The sequence below is a fragment of the Schistocerca nitens genome, chromosome 5 (assembly GCF_023898315.1).
Source record: "Schistocerca nitens isolate TAMUIC-IGC-003100 chromosome 5, iqSchNite1.1, whole genome shotgun sequence".
Classification (NCBI taxonomy): domain Eukaryota; kingdom Metazoa; phylum Arthropoda; class Insecta; order Orthoptera; family Acrididae; genus Schistocerca; species Schistocerca nitens.
The window spans coordinates 805,750,151-805,767,678 of NC_064618.1; the positions used below are offsets into that span (position 1 = coordinate 805,750,151).

The 17,528-nt window shown below is 40.8% G+C and overlaps 1 protein-coding gene across 3 annotated transcripts in view; it reads right to left on the reverse strand.

The window, feature by feature from the left end:
• The window catches only part of LOC126259219 (uncharacterized), a 1,236,031-nt gene that overhangs the window by 939,971 nt on the left and 278,532 nt on the right, over window positions 1-17,528 (reverse strand). Inside the window, exon 2 of one of the 3 annotated variants that reach the window (XM_049955826.1) lies at window positions 5,366-5,588. The exons of the other annotated variants lie outside the window; for them this stretch is intronic. The gene's annotated coding sequence lies outside the window, so the exon portion shown is untranslated. The remainder of the gene's footprint in view (window positions 1-5,365; window positions 5,589-17,528) is intronic. 3 annotated transcript variants of the gene reach the window in all.

Here is a 17,528-nt window from a genome sequence, read left to right on the forward strand (position 1 = left end):
TGCAGAATACGAGTATGCAGGCTTGTTGCCAATCAGTTCCAGTTTTCGAATGTAGCAAGTGTATCGTCATTTATGTATCTGTTTCCATGTAATAATCAAATCTGCCTCTCTTCAATTAAATTAAGAAAATGAATGAATCCCTATTCAGTGGAACACTCTGCATAAAATCGCTTCGTCCACAGTTATCAACATTTTTAAAAGAAATCAGAAATAAGACAACCCAGGAACGTTTCATAAACGGTTCGACGTTTACAAGGGAGTGAATACTAACGCGACAGCTTGAATCGCACTTAGTAGTCATAAACAGGGCGTGGAAGACAGGCTGTCGACAGCCTAAAGGCATCCATCCTGATCGTTTAAGCCCTTGTGACGTGTTACTATGCGGCTCTGCGCAATACACCGTCCAGAGAACTGTACTACTGTTTGAAAATGTATTATCTCACGACAGCCTTATGATGACAGTTACGCTCAGTGCTTACAATTCTTCCTTGTCGACTGAATATTCCTCTGTCATGTTGAAGGTATTAATTCGGACAGTTTTATTCAGAGATGCGGTATGCTTCAGAGAAGTTTCAAGAGAGTCACTTTAATTACTACTTACTTGTTGACGACTTCGACATTTTTGCCCCCGTGTTAGTTGGACTACCACAATTACAAGTGAAAGTAGTAAGATTAGAAGACTGCAGAAGCAAACGAAAGTTTAGGTTTATTTTTCGGTTAAAGTACCTGCGTCAGTTTTCATGTATACTGCCTCATTCTCATTGCACTCATCACTTTTTTCGAATTAACGTCAACTACTTGGAATTTATGAGTTAGGAGAGTTGCACTTTCGGAACCACGCAAGGGTTCTCAAGCTGGTAATCATCCTCAAACGCCTCAGTAGTCACCACTTGGGTAACGTCGTTTCTCCCAACTCTGTTCGAGCGATATCTGGTTGCGGGTGTACTACTTATGTCAACAAGAGCGTCATATCAGTGAATGTTACTCACAAGAGGTATCCAACTGGTGCTTACAGACCAGGACAGTGAGTAGTCCTATTATATTTGCTGGGGCACAAATTTTCGTTATGGAGCAGAAAAAAATGGTTCAAATGGAGCACTATGGGACTTAACTGCTGAGGTCATCAGTCCCCTAGAACTTAGAACTACTTAAACCTAACTAACCCAAGGACGTCACACACATCCATGCCCGAGGCAGGATACGAACCTGCGACCGCAGCGGTCGCGCGGTTCCAGACTGTAGCGCCTAGAACCGCTCGGCCACCCCGGCCGGCTATGGAGCAGAGTTTATTGGCGCAGCATCGGCGTGGAGTGCTGTCCAGCGATCCACATCACGTTCTCCAGTTGCCTGTTTAGCACGTCTATCAAAACTACAAGAGAAGTACCTCGGTAATAGATATTTGTACAGAAAAAATGCCAGAGCTGCAATAATATTCTTTAACTAGGGTAGTAAAACAGTTCCTTTCTAACAACTTCTTCTATACTAAGAAATCACAGGGTAATTCCTGACGAGGAACAAGACCATCATCAAAGTACATGAGATTGTATCGGCTGTTTTTCCTCCAAAAGAAAGTGCAACGAAAATAATTCTGCGAACAGAAATGGAATTCATCTTCTAAAAGTGAAACCCCCGACATTTGTACAGCTAGCAGTTCTGTGAACCACGTATCGTGGCAGTTTGTCTCACTGATTAATTAGATTTAATTTACCAGACAGATCTTCCTTCGTCAGAGTAAATGAGAATCCACAGTACTGTGTTATTATTTCTGGAAACATTATGGCGACTGAAGAGATTCTTACAATAGATTTCGTTATGGATGCTGTCTTCAGAATTACGTTGCGTCACCTCACAGCTATTGACTCCAACATCGCTGAACCATGTTATTGTTGATGATGGTTTCTTAACTGCTCAAGTCGAGATAATCCGCGAAAATTCTTTTGATCCCACACACTTTTCGCCGTATCATAGTCAACCTGTGCAACAGCAGTGGTGAAACGAATTAAGTGTGAGAAGGTTCGTGTTGACTTGAAGAAGATCCCTTGTAATCTGTCATTAACGTGTCGTATCGTATCATAATATGTTCTGTTTCGACTGCAGTCTTGGTAGTCACAGACTCAGCATATATTGGGTATCATGTAGAACTTTACTGTAAGAAGTGCATTTCAGTCGCTCTCTTTACGAAGCCTCCTTCGGAATTTTAACGTAGTGCGTGTACTGTCATCAGTTACTGCAATTAATGTAATGCAGATACTTTTGCCATAAGCCATAAATACAAAACATCCATATCCAAATTAATATTGTAAATGCGGAAGTAACTCTGTCTGTTACGCCTTCACGACTAAACAGCAGAACCGATTTTGATATTTGGTATGAAGATAGCCTTAACCTTGAGGAAGACCAAAGGCTACTTTACAAAGTTTTATCTTTTTGAGTGTTATTAACGTTTTTAAACATAGTATAAGTGAGAGGCATGCACTCGACACTATCGCGATGGTCGACAACTCTTAGTGTCTATAGATTATTCCGTGACAGTGCAAATCCAATGTTACTGAGCGGGTGGTTTATAATATTGAGTTCCTACACCACATGGCATAGCTGCGCCCGAGAACCAAATGTGAAACAATAAACTTTGCAAACGTCCTATTTAGCGCATACTTGTAAGGGACTCAAGAAGCGAAAGTCGCTCGAATCCAACAAACCTCAGAGCAATCTCAGGTCCGCAGGAACTTGGAACATTAGAACAGACAGAACAGTCACAAGCCCGTCGCATTTTAGACGTTGAGCGGAATGCATCTCTTACAGCTTCCAAGCTCACATCCTGTACTAGATGAGCCAGAGAAACTTCTAAAAACTCTACTTCTCCATGGATGTAACGAATCGAGGCATTTTTTAAATATAATTAGAAAATATAATGCATGCTTTCAGATTCGACATACAGCAAAACAATAGAAACACTTTCATACTGGCACTGCAAACATTCTTATACATACGTCTCTACACTACTACACACTCAAGACATCTCGTAAAATAACCAGCTTGCTTACTCGTCAACACTCATCATAACAAAACTACCGATACACGAGTGAAGCAGCTGGTAACAGCTAGTTTCGAATATTTTAAAAACGTCGCTGGTAGCACAATGCGTAACGTCTAAGTCATAAAATCGCGATGTTCCTGAGTCGAACCTCTGACGGAACATTTTTCTTACTTAATTTAAATTCTATATTTATTATCAAATGGAAATAATAGTTAACAAATAAGGAATCACAATTTTAATAACAATAACATATTTGTTTTTAATTACTAATCACATGAAAATGCGAGTGTTCAAAAGAAATTAATATTTGTCACAAAAATGTTTAACATCAAATAAAAAAGCAAATACTTTTTTATTTCTACACTATTATTGATGTATACAGTTTTTTTTTTCATTTAATAATGAGGCATTTCGCATGTCTGCATCGAATTTTAATTTAGTTTCTTAACAATATTAAATAAAAAATGATTCAAAATTTGTTAATTCACATATCTATTTAATAATAAATTTAGAATTTCAGTAAACGTAATAAAAAATTGCTAGGCCTCCTAGCGAAAATCGATTCTGGTCTTTGAGATTATAAGACTCACACGTTCCGCACTCAGTAACCTGCGAATCTTTTGAAGTTTTGAGGTTTTTTTTTTCTCTCCTCTCTCTCTTTTGCCCCCAAACAATCAAACAGGGGACCATGGTACCTCTGTAGTGTTTCATCCCAAAAACAATCTTTCTGCATCTGTTTTTTTAACCTTTCAGCATCTCCCTACCGCTGAATAAGGGGTAGTTTTTCATTATCAATACTGGCTTCCTGGGATCACCGGATAATGTTCAAAACAATTATTATACTGAACCTCTGAAAATGTCTGCAGTACCAAGGTCGTAGCCTTGTGGGTACCTGAACTCGTGTCGAAACGCTTTCCTTTCATTCTCATTTTCAGTTTTGCAAATAACCTGAATCAGGCGAATAAGGAGTGTGTCCAAGCATCACTATACTTTTCTGAACCAAGAAATTGCTCTCCCTCTTGCTTTTGTGCGACGATGAGTCCAACAAATAGCATGTTTCTTGATTGCGGTATTCAGGTCGAACCCGAACAATTCTCGCCCATAAACGATTTCAAACAAACATTCACAATTTAACCTCCTGCAGCGAATCCTTAATGCATGATTCCTTTTGAACCACAGAAAACAGTGAGCAGCGTCTTGACACAGCCTGCGCACTTTCTTCAGTCTTGGAGATTCTGGACCTTTCTATTCCCCGCTTTGGCACTTTGTAAGTGGTTAAAACTGAACACACAGTGTTTCGTGACCAGGCATGGGTCCCTAGCAGCCGATCATTTTATGTCTCTGCAGTGTTCCACTCTGCGACCTTTTTGACCGTAAGTGTGTGAGTGCGCTCGAAGCGACAACATATTTTCGTTTTGTCCAAAATTTCAGTTAGAATGCGAAGCACAGTTGTTTTATGAATTCAGGTGAGCTCCTTAGTTAACCTATTAGATGCAGAACGATCGTCTCGAAGAATTTTTTACCACTTTCTGAGCTGTTAATGATGCTCCTGGACATGGATCATCTTCAATGCTCTCTCCAGCGTCACGAAACTGGCATGCCACTACACCGCTTTTACGACTCATTGCTTTACTATTATAAACAGTTAGTGTCGTTTCAGAAGTGTCTGTGACACTTTTACCTAATTTAAAACCAAACGATGTCGCTCCTTTCACAACCGGGTTTCAAAACTTAAGGCAAAGTTTCGGTTATTATGCGCAGTTTGTGATGCCACAGCTCTTAAATTTAAAACAGAAGGTAGAATAAACACCACGCTGGTTAATTCATGCATCCGTTCACAGGTGGCATTAGTAGTTACTGCATATAAAATCGGTCATCTTTCCTGTGGGTCGGACTATGCATCTCTTCGGTATCTTACGACCATTCATGAAACATTTGCCACGGTACTTGGTTAAACCTCGTCACACCTTTTACGTCTTTCACGCGCAGCACTCCTCAGTGTTTAATCTGATACCGAGGAGCATAGACTGCATGGAAGACACTGGCTAAGAACTGAACAGAAACACACATTAGAAGATGATCACATGCAAATCACAGATTCAGATCGGAATCGAAGTAAAATACTCGTTCCTCGCATTGCTTGTTTATTTGCTTCAACTTACCGGAACATGTGGACCGTAGTGTGCAATTCATTTTATAAACAGGCAGCTCACGGAGCTTCATTCTCGGCAAAAGCTTATCAAAAATTACTACTGATGGTCGCAATGATCCCATTATTCCTAAGGTTTTGAGTTCTAATTAAAAATTAAAGAACGGAAAAATACTTACCTCACAAGGTGACGCAGTTTCAGTACGCTGTACAGTGTTCGGAAGGGCCAAAATCTGAGTCCAGGTGCAAGCACTCAACTTTAGTTTGACGTTGTTTCTCTAAATTACTCCACGGAAATCCCATCTCTTAGCAAGTGTCACGTCCACTTCCCTTCCTTACTGATGTCAAGTATGAGGGGCTCCATCGCCTCTTTGAACACATTTGTTGGTGGGACGTTGGGCCCTAACAAAAAGAGAACAACAGGCTACTTCAGAGAAGTTGCTTCACTGGGTAACGCATAGAGTACTCTCGCAATTTAATATCTACATGGGTTGTAGCTGCACAAATCCGTAGCAAAAGCATACAAGTTACAAAGAAAAAAAGCAGTATCACACAGGAGGTAACACTGCTAACAATTTGATGGTCTTTAGTTTACGTTGGTTTTACAACATCTGTTTTGGTTTTGCCAAAACAGATTCATATAATGTTTATAAACCATGTAACTAAGTGGAAAAGATGAGTTCTGGTTGCTTTAGGATAACCGTTCAGCTGCTTCACAGGAATGTTGTAGATTATAAAAAATGTTTCCATAATTGTAGAGAAACTGCACACGTTGTTAAATGATCCTGAAACCCAGTCTGCAATTATGAAGTTTCAAATATTTGACTGCCACATATAACAAAGAAACTGTCATGTTCAAATGTAGCACGAGTCAGATATTGCAGTTCACCAGCACTGCTTATATGGAAGTTGTTAGTGGAGTACATTCAACATGAGTAGTGTACGTATGCTGCTCTCCTGATTTTCAATTTCGTAGCAGACACAATATTGCAGGAGTTTCCATAGTTGCCTCCTTGAGATGTGACTACCGCAAATCTGTTGTCTCTCAACCTGGACTTCATCCTAAGTGCAAACTGGCAACATTACATCGGCTGCAAACTCGAAACCTGAAGATTATCGACGCCGCCAATAAAGTTTGAATCATAGCAAAAATTCTTATGTATTCAAGTACAAATCCAAAATGAACAAGCTTTACACCAATGAAAAAAGGAAGTTTCAAAGTTTTGGCGGGCGGTGATGGTTTCAGAGGCGGCCGGTAGAGTTCGCACGGCAATATGGCCGTCATTCCGTTTCACTGTCACTTGTGAGATGGCGACTGTGGAGCACAAGGTTTTCTGCGCTCTTGAGTTCGCAAAAAGTGACTCGCAAATTGCAATGCAGCGGTCATTTCGTACCAAAATCGGTATTCAATCATCTGCTCGCAAAAGCATTGGCCGTTGGTTTAAGCAATCTAAACAGACTGGGAATGAGTGCAAAGGAAAAAAGCACAGGCCGACCGCTTGTGTCAGAAGATGACGTCCCACGGATTCAAGAAAGTTTTGTGCGCAGTCCCAGTAAGTCTACCAATACAGCCAGTCGAGAATTTGGAATACCCCAACCAACTGTATGGAAAGTTCTGAACTGCGTTTGCTGTACAAGCCCTACCGATTATAGCTTTTGCAGGCTCTCAACCACAATGACAAAGAGAAGCGTCTCGCATTTTGTGGTTATGTGCTAGCAAAGGTGGAGGATGACGCGTTTCTACAACGGGTAATTTTTAGCGATGAAGTCACATTCCAACTTAGTGGAAAAGTCAACAGACACAATATTCGCATATGGGGTTTGGAAAATCCACATTCACCATTGCAACACGAAAGAGACTCAACACAGATCAACATGAATGATAATTAATTGAAACCCTCAGCTGCCGACAGGTGTTGATATACTTCGAAGGGGACAGCTGAAAATGTGTGCCACGACCGGGACTCGAAGCCGGGATCTCCTGCTTGCGACACAGGCGAATAGCGCGACTGCAGGGACTTATCCCTTGCACGCTTCCCGGGCGACCCACATTCCCAACTGTCCAAAATCTACATACCTGTCGGCAGCTGAGGGTTTCAGTTAATTATCACTTATTCTAGAAAAGCTGCACGGTCATCAGTTTATCTGTTCTTTCGAGAACAGTTACTATCTTCATATATATAGTTAAAAGCTACCCAGCCATTGACCTTTGTCAGTTGCCCGAACTCTTACGGGAAACGCCACCTTAAAGTGTGCGCGAGTAATGAGTGGATGGGCAAATATCTATTAGATACATTACGTATGTAGATTGTGGACAGTTGGGAATGTGGGTCTCACGGGAAGCGTGCAAGGGATAAGTCCCTGCAGCCGCGCTATTCATCTGTGTCCTCGGTGGCTCAGATGGATAGAGCGTCTGCCATGTAAGCAGGAGATCGTGGGTTCGAGTCCCGGTCGGGGCACACATTTTCAGCTGTCCCCATCGAGGTATATCAACAACACCTGTCGGCAGCTGAGAGTTTCAATTAATTATCATTTATTCTAGAGAAGCTCCACGGTCATCAATGGTACCTGTTCTTTCGAGAACAGTTACTATCTTCATATATAAAGATCAACGTGTTCTGTGCCGTATCCCGCACAAAGGTTCATGGAGCATTTTTCTTTGCGGAAAGAACTGTAACGGGAATCGCGTACCCGGACATGTTGGAACAATGGCTGTTCGCTCAAGTTATGGAAGACTCCAAGGATTTCATTTTCGAACAGCATGAAGCTCCGCCCCATTGGCACCGTGATGTAGGGCTTTTTGAGTGACACTCTTCCTCAGCGCTGGATCGGTCGCAGGGGACTTAAGGACCTGGCTCTGCACTTCTGGCCACCGAGATCTTATGATCTCACACCCTGCGACTATTTCTTATGGGGTTATGTGAAGGAAGCTGTTTACGTCCCGTCTCCACCAACCACTCTGAACAACCCACGGAACTGGATCACTGCTGCCGTGCACTCAGTAACAGCAGATACGCTCTCGAGTGTGTGGGCCAAGTTTGGCTGCAATATCGATGTTTGCCGTGCAGCCAACGGAGGCCACATTGAAGAACATTTATCACATTTCTAATTATTAAATAATTATTAAAAACTAATTAATCACACATTATTACAAGTTATTAAATTCATTAAATTGATATAAAACATTATAAAAAAACTTTTAAACTTCCTCTTTTTGTTAGTATAAAGCTTGTTCATTTTGTATTTGTATTTGTATTTGAATAAATAAACACGAAGTTCTGAAAATGGGTCCATCATTTACAATAATCCTGTATGTGAATGCTCCCAGGAGTAACAGGACTGATAATATTGGCCGATTGATATTACAGTGCGGAATGCTACAAAAGTAAAGAAAAAAAAGAAGAAACACACAAAGCGATAGGCAAGTGTTTACGGAGGAGGCATGGTTTGGAATGTAACTTGTTCCTAGAACAGTCATTAGCATCCAGACTCAGTCGATGAAGAGAGATACTGGAGTGTTACTACACTACAGTCCCGGTCCGACTATCAAGATTTAGGTTTTCCATGGATCCTTGAAATCTCTACGGGAAGACGATAGAATTATTCACGAAGTACAAAACTGACGACTTCCTTCTCACTCTAACACTACAACTGTGATGGTGGCCTCTTAATAATAGTTGCGCTGACGAGAATAAACTGTTCTGAACAGCTTCTGGTAACACCGAGCGGATGATTAAGTAACTTGAAGAATTTTGGTGTGATTCATCTTCATGGATGGAACGAGGAGCGTTTAGCAATATTCCATTAACACACTGTTATTGGGATAACCATTTGGCTTTTTTGCTGAATGTATTTAATTCAGATGATCGAGTTGGGAAGTTAAACAATTTCATGTTCACGTCAGAAGTATATTTCACGTCTGAAGATGAACTTGTAGAATACTGAAATCGCTCATGCGAATTAAGTTCTCTGCCATCAATATGGATTGTCCAAATACAGTACATTAATTTCCAGAAATTTTCATTGTTCTTTTATATGCACTCTGAACAAAATCTTAAGATTCTGGAAGTTACTAAAGTACTACCATGCATCCGAGACGAGTCGTCAAAATACTTCCGGAACCACGCACCTCACAACAAAGCAGCAAAGAGCAAATTCTCATGAAGTAGAGGGACCGACATGATGGGACCATACACTTTCTACTGGATTCTTGGAGAAACAGAAACTCCGTTATTTGAATGAAAACCGCTTTCCTCCACAGCATATTACTGTTCTACAAGAAAAAATTACTAATGTTGAACTCAAAAATTTCTCATTCCATTACGCTTATATACATGGGGTGAATCTGTGAAGCTGTTACGAACTTTCAGCGATAATGAAGAACGTATCAGTTTGAAGCAAGAGCCACTGGTCCGAAAATGACCTTAAGAGCTATCAGCACTTGTTCATCTTCGCTACTGCGATCGCCGTCTCTTCTTCTGAACAAATGCTCGCAGCTCTTAAGTTACGCATTTCTTGTTTTGGCCAATATTCCCAGACCTGAAAGTTGACAACCCTACAGTCTTAGTAATAACGGTACGGTGCATGTACTCCACTGTCAGAGGCATCAGAACGATTTTCGCTTGTAACTCGGTTGTTTCTGGACCTGGGTCCCTTATCTCAAATTGATAGATTTACCCTTCTTTATCATCCCTGAAAGTTTATCTCCTCATCACAGAATCACTGTATACCTTCTCTTGCAAGACTTTGAGAATACTCAAATAGAATTATTCCAGAGTATATCTGAAACGGTGATCTTCAATCTCAATACATATACTGACCCCACTTATAAAGGAGTCCTGACAATTCTATACTAGTTCGAGATGAGTACACTAATCAGCCATAAAACACATACTAGTTTAGTAAATTCCACTGTTACAAAGCACAATCCTCTCTGCTTGGTTGTAGGTTCAAGAAGTTCCCACGTCACGGTCAAAGATAGGAAGCAAAGGGTAAGCATTATCAGAATATAATTCATAAAATAACTGTGTAACATTCTTTGTCGAAACGGACCTCCCCGTACGACTTCCATATTTTTGGATGTCTAAAGAAAGACATTAGTGGCCGTCAATTTGCTTCGAACAAAAAAGTGCACGTCTCGGCACAATCACATGATTCCATGAAGGCACTGAATGCCTTGTCTCACAATGGTATAAATGTACGAGGCCCGTTCAATAAGTAAAGCGACACATCTCGCCCGATTTCGGCTGAAAAAATGCGGAATTTGGTTGTGAGCCATCGTGGAATATTCCCACTTCAGACCCTTTAGTATCCTGAAATTAACATAGTTGGCGGCGCTACAGGTAACCTTCAAAATAGCGTCTAACCGAGGTGCGTTCCGAGCAGAGAGCTACCACTAAATTTCTTTTGGCGGAAAACCACAGCATCGCAGGCATTGATAGGCGCTTGCAGAATGTCTATGGAGACTTGGCAGTGAATAAAAGCACGGTGAGTTGTTGGGCGAGGTGTTTGTCACCATCGCAACAAGGTCGCGCAAACCTGTCCGATCTCCTACGTGAACAAGAGCAAACTTCTTTCACAAAAAAAATGTGTTGCATTACTTACTGAACGCCCCTCGTATTAATAGTTATTACGGTTATTGTCAAAATAACAAACAGTTTACTCACTCTTTTCCATCTGCCTCATTTCCATTTGACTGTCTCTTATGTACTGACTGTTGTTCGATCATCAGCAGGTAATATGTATAACCCAGTAATATACGAACCGTCGGCAGTCACAACTCTTTCATACCTTGCTTGTTTTATCCTATAAATAAAGCCACTCAGAACTGTAGAATTGGCACCTATCTGTAACAGCTTTAAGCTGCCAACGCCATTCGCAGGCGTGCAATGTCAACGAATTTCACTCCTACAGAAAACATTTGGATTGTACCACGAAGCCACCTTGTTCGTCACGGCCCCTATTACCGAGTCAGCTAAGCTGCGTACGAGTTCTCCACATGGAAGTTTCGAAGATTCATCTATTGTTAGTGCATTTTAAACACTGACATGTATGGAAAACCATAGCACTCGCATGATGAATTCTGGACTTACAGCTAATGAAGCAACCAAATTATGCTGCTTAAACCACGTGCGGCGCCGACTGAAGTAGACAATTTGTGTGTCACCAGTGAGTAGAGAGGACGATACTGCCGACATTACAGACACTACTAAATCCGCGTGTCATAACATCAGGACCTAGCGCACTGCTCTCTCCTCTTCCATTTTTTTCATACTGAGAGGATTTGAAGCTAAGTATCCAGACAATTTTCTAAAAGAGTTCAACGCAATTCTCATAAAAATTCGAAAAAATATCCTTTGAACTTTTCCAAGCATTTCAAGTACAAAAGGTACTCGCCTGCAGCGACGTCTATTACAACATTTGTTAACAAATACTTACGTTAATTAATAAACAGTCAACCATTTTCTAAATAAAAAGAACTTGATTTCCTTTTTAATTACCTACTTGATTTAAATTAAATTAAAATTTGCAGAGAAATGCTTAATTACATGAAAAATTGTATACATCAATAATACTACTCATTCTCTAGAAATGGAAAAGTATTTTCTTTTCTTTTAGATGTTTCGAATCTTTTCTACAGAACTTTAATTTATTGTCAATACCTCATGTTTAAGCGAATAGTAATTAAAAACAGAAATGTCATTTTTTTAAAATTATGATTTAATACAATTAAAATTTCCTTTCGATAGTAAAATTACAGTTCTAATAGAAGTGAAAAACCATAATAGAAGTGGGAAACCAGAGGAAAAATGCGCCTATCGGAGCACAAAATTGCGGATATGCTCCTGGTTAAATAGAAGACTGACTGAAAAGTGGGATAGTAGCTGCCTTATTCTATCTTCCTCGGAATCTGCAAAAATTTTCCCAAAAATTTTGGGATCCGAACGCATTGGCGCTCTTTTTACATGAACTCACCTCTCACTCCAACAAACACCTCCAACTGCAACTCGTTCACACGCACTAGTCCGTCGCTCTAAGTCACTCATGCACATACTCTCCCACTTGGCCGTTATCACTAACTCATTTAGCCCAACCAATTCTCATGATCTCTCTGTCACTGTCTCCTGTCTCACAGCCATAATCCCCTTCGTTCTGTCTTGCTACTGCTACTGTCTCCTCTCACTGTCACTATCTCCCTCTTGCTATTATTACTTCTTTCATTCCTTCCACTGCGGCTCTCTCTTCTCACTAACTCTCTCTTCCTCATGGTCATTACCACTGCCTCTCACCCACTTGCTACTTTACTTTTACTTTATTCCTCTCCCACTAGTACTGTCTCCTTCACTCGTTTCCTAGAGCTATTCTGTCACTGTCAGCTATGTTGCACCGTCGCTGTGTCCCTCTCTTTCTCTCACACGGCCGTTGTCTCCTTCGCCCTTTCTATACCACAACCACAGCTTAATATCTTCCAGTATTTATTACTTTTCAGTCTCTTTCCCAATGCCATTGCCTCCCTATCTATTCCACATAAAAAAGCGCGAATGTGTTCGCAGGACAAAACTTTGGGGAAAAATTTTAATGGCGCTGAGGAAGGTACAATGAGCCAACTGGTACTCCCGTTTTCAGTCAATCTTTTAAATACATACGATTATATTCGCATTTTTTTGTGCTCCGATGGGATCATTTTTCCGCTCGTTCCCTTCTTTTTCCTGCTAGTGCAGGGCATGTCACTCGTAGGAAAAGAACTTTATGGATCAGTAAAATCTTGATTGTTTATTACGTGAGATTGAAATAACGCGAAACTAATTTTAGACCTCAGACCGCAGTTTACATGTACAAAAATTTTGTATGTGCTGCAGTGTTACTACATAGGGTCCACAGAACACGTCTGATGATAACGAAGACAGTTTATGGCATATTTCTCCATGCAACATCACTTTATAAACTATGTTTCCGTCTGCACCTGATTTTACGTGTACAGGTAGGGTACATCGGAGCCCCTGTATCTCGGAAACGGATTATTATTATTATTATTCTTTCTTTTCTCAGACGTTATGTCTGGTCAAAAATGGAAAGTGACGTGGACCTTGATCAAGCGTGACTTCCTTTTAACTGTACGGTATATGTTACATTCCATTTAGGAGCTTTCGGGTAATTGAACATGTATCAATAATTACAGATTTCTGTAGTTGTATATATAAGTTTGGATGTAGCTGTATTGCGTTGATGACTGGTGGATATTGTGTGGTATGACTCCTGTAGTTGACAGTATAATTGGTATAATGTCAACTTTATCCTGATGCCACATGTCCTTGACTTCCTCAGCCAGTTGGATGTATTTCTCAATTTTTTTCTCCTGTTTTCTTCTGTATATTTGTTGTATTGGGTATGGATATTTCGATTAGTTATGTTGATTTCTTCTTTTTATTGGTGAGTATGATGTCAGGTTTGTTATGTGGTGGTGCTTGATCTGTTATAATGGTTCTGTTACAGTATAATTTGTATTCATCATTCTCCAGTACATTTTGTGGTGCATACTTGTATGTGGGAATGTGTTGTTTTATTAGTTTATGTTGTATGGCAAGTTGCTGATGTATTATTTTTGCTACATTGTCATGTCTTCTGGGGTATTCTGTATTTGCTAGTATTGTACATCCGCTTGTTATGTGATCTACTGTTTCTATTTGTTGTTTGCAAAGTCTGCATTTATCTGTTGTAGTATTGGGATCTTTAATAATATGCTTGCTGTAATATCTGGTGTTTATTGTTTGATCATGTATTGCAATCATGAATCCTTCCGTTTCACTGTATATATTGCCTTTTCTTAGCCATGTGTTGGATGCGTCTTGATCGATGTGAGGCTGTGTTAGATGATACGGGTGCTTGCCATGTAGTGTTTTCTTTTTCCAATTTACTTTCCTTGTATCTGTTGATGTTATGTGATCTAAAGGGTTGTAGAAGTTGTTATGAAATTGCAGTGGTGTAGCCGATGTATTTATATGAGTGATTGCTTTGTGTATTTAGCTAGTTTCTGCTCGTTCCAGAAAGAATTTTCTTAAATTGTCTACCTGTCCATAATGTAGGTTTTTTATGTCGATAAATTCCCTTCCTTCCTCCTTCAGACTACGTCAGACCATCTATCTTCTACCGAGCTTACAAGTCCTTCATTCTTACACTTGAGAGATATTTTGGTTCACACTCCATGCGGTATGTGACAACAAATGTGACCGTTGAGTGTCACGGTAGGGATTAGGTCAACGTAATATTTAGCAGATGATTTAAGTGCTGACGAAAGGCAAGGCAAGCAACGCTCTTGTAAAGTACACTTCTCGACACTGAACACTATAGTTTACGCGGATTGCACCAACTTACTTTCCGTATCCTGAAAACGACTAATAAACTGCAGTTCTGCTTGACGGACAGTTTTAATGTCTCTAACAACCTCCGTAACATTTACGAGCTCCAAGAAAAACAAAGGAAGTCTGCGTGTGATGGTAAAAAGGACTCCGGGAATTCAGGCACAGGACGTAAAAAAATTGACTCCATAAATGCAAAAAGATTACTTGCATTGCTGGAGGTTCTCCTCGTACGTGATCTATCGATGCTGCACGGCAAGAAAAAGCTGAGTGCAGGCGACAGTGAAGAACATCCTGCCAGTCGTGGCTCACGCGGCTACAACGTGACTCAAACTGCCACTGAAATGTATGCACATCCAACAGATACGCACCAGGTCGATGCTGTCAATCTCACACGTCCCGGAACGTGTTCCTTGGACTTACAGAACAGATGCTGGCGTCAGTGGTTACTGGGCGCTCGCCTAATACACTGGAAGACATTCAGCAGCACAATTATTACAACGGAAAAGAACATGCCGAGAGAACTTGTAAACAATCGTGTGAAGTAGACACGCAGGACTAAACGCAGCTCTAACCCTTAAGAGAGAAAAGTGATGAGTGCCACAGATGACTTGCATTGGAGGCTGCATAGCTTCTTACCAGCCAACCTTAAAAAAACCAATCCCTCTACGCTCAGCAATTTTGGCCACCGAAGCACGTGACTGCGTTCCTCTGACGTCTGTGCACACCTCTCTTCGCGAGTGTAACGCTTTGACAAAAAAGCACTATCTATATTTTCAAAATATTTGACTTTCCAGAGGAAAAAAACTGATTACCTGCAGGCTATGCGGTGTCGGTAGCCCACATAATCATCACTAATGCTAAAATCACAATTATCTCCGTATTCACATTAGTGGTGCAGTGAGTACGAATTCTGGTATATCTTCCTCCCAATACTTAGATTACCGACATTGTCTGTCTGTGTTATTAATGTGCTTTTCTGGCCGAAGATACTAGATTTCATGGAGCTCTCCATGTTAGTCTATCCTACAAGTCTCTTCATATCTGCATCAGGACTGTAAGCTACACCTATTTCAACTTTTTTACTGGTGTCCATCTACAATTTTCCTACTTTCACCAAAGAGTCCCCTCCATTTCCTAATTAACTATTCCTCGGACCCTCAGAATGTGTCCTACCAAACTGTCCCATCTTTTAGTCATACGGTTCTAGGCGCTACAGTCTGGAAGCGTGCGACCGCTACGGTCGCAGGTTCGAATCCTGCCTCGGGCATGGATTTGTGTGATGTCCTTAGGTTAGTTAGGTTTAAGTAGTTCTAAGTTCTAGGGGACTGATGACCTTAGAAGTTAAGTCCCATAGTGTTCAGAGCCATTTGATTTTTTAATTCATATTGTGCATTAATCTTCTTTTGTCCCCAATTCGAGTCTGTATCTTTTAGTTATGTTTTCTCCAGAAAGCGATGCTAACTCGGTCCTACAACAACGGGACCTGCTGCTGTAGTTGTACTTAATTTAACCATACTGCGTTTAAGCTGGTACAAACATGAAAAGATCAACATATAAATATCACAAAGCAAATAATCGACACAACAATTTAACATTACATTTCAATATCCACAGAAGTTTTCATACCTTACAGCTGCCCAATCTTCATCAGACACCAACTGTAGCTTCAAAGGAATATAAATAACAGAACTCCGTAGACTTTCAGAAACACACACCTGAAACCGAAGTGTTAATGTAACCGCTATTAATACACTAACTTTTGTGTATGTCTCAGCGTAATCGTTGTGGGAGGGCGGGGGGGGGGGGGGGGGGGAGGGGGACATTCATTTGCAGATGCTATTCTTAAGCATATCTTAAGGAGTAGTTCGACGTCAGTGTACAATGGCAGGCCGAATAACGGCGACGGAACAGCCTCACGACATACCATTAAACGATGGTACGCAATAGAGCTAACCCCTACAAGGTTCAGTCTCTGTAATTCTTCACTTACCTTCTACCGATCAACAATAACGGTCACGTCTTTAAGGGCGTGTTGCAGGTATCCAATAAAATAAGATTCACAGTAGAAATTGGAAATCAGTCTGCGGCAGCTTAAGTTCTCATTCGGATCTAATGCACTTTCGCAAAAACCCGTTTATTTTAGTCTCACCTAAAATAAAGCAATCGATACATGCGTGCCAGGGCATGAAAGGCGCGTGCAGCGAAAGTAACATTCCCGCGTTAGGACTTGTTACACAATCTAACACCTATTCGAATTATTAAAAAAAAGTTCGTGACATTTTTATTCGCAGTACATCTGCGACTTATTTCAATACTCCCCGAAATAGTTTTGAGAAATATGAGTATAAGGAAGGCTGCTATTCCAAAACATACAAAAAGTCAACGGATCGTAGCGAGTAGATGGCCACCATATGGTCTGATTTATTCTGCGTCCAGTGGCACCATTACATTATGACGAAGCTCTATGCAGTCGACGTATACGCCACAGAGAAGGCAATGAACTCGCTACCTATCCTCCGGTCTACAATGTTCTGTGCAGATTCGTGGGTGGAAAGGCGCGATAGGGGTGTATCACGCGAGGAACTTTCAATTTCATATATCTGGCTTCTCGATATTGGGCAAAAGAAAGAACGTAAGGATGGGCAGAAGGAGGCAGTGAGGGAGGGAGGAAAAAAGACTCAGGTTTTTTTCGATTGTAAGTGCGTCTAACGATTACTATTCAAACTCCCAGCTGTGTATCATGTATTTGGTTACGTCGCTTAGTGGTGGGACGTGTTTTAGTTGACTGCGGAAGACCTTCAGTCTAAAGCGAGCTTAACCGCATTTCATTTTTAATGACATGCTTGTTAGCTACTGATGTTTCATTAGATTTCGCTCGGAGGCGGCTTCCTGCAATTCGATGATCAAGTCATTTCTGTACGGTGCTTTCTTAACATTTTCGATGGAATTATGCAAACAATGGAGACTACTAAATTGAGTACAC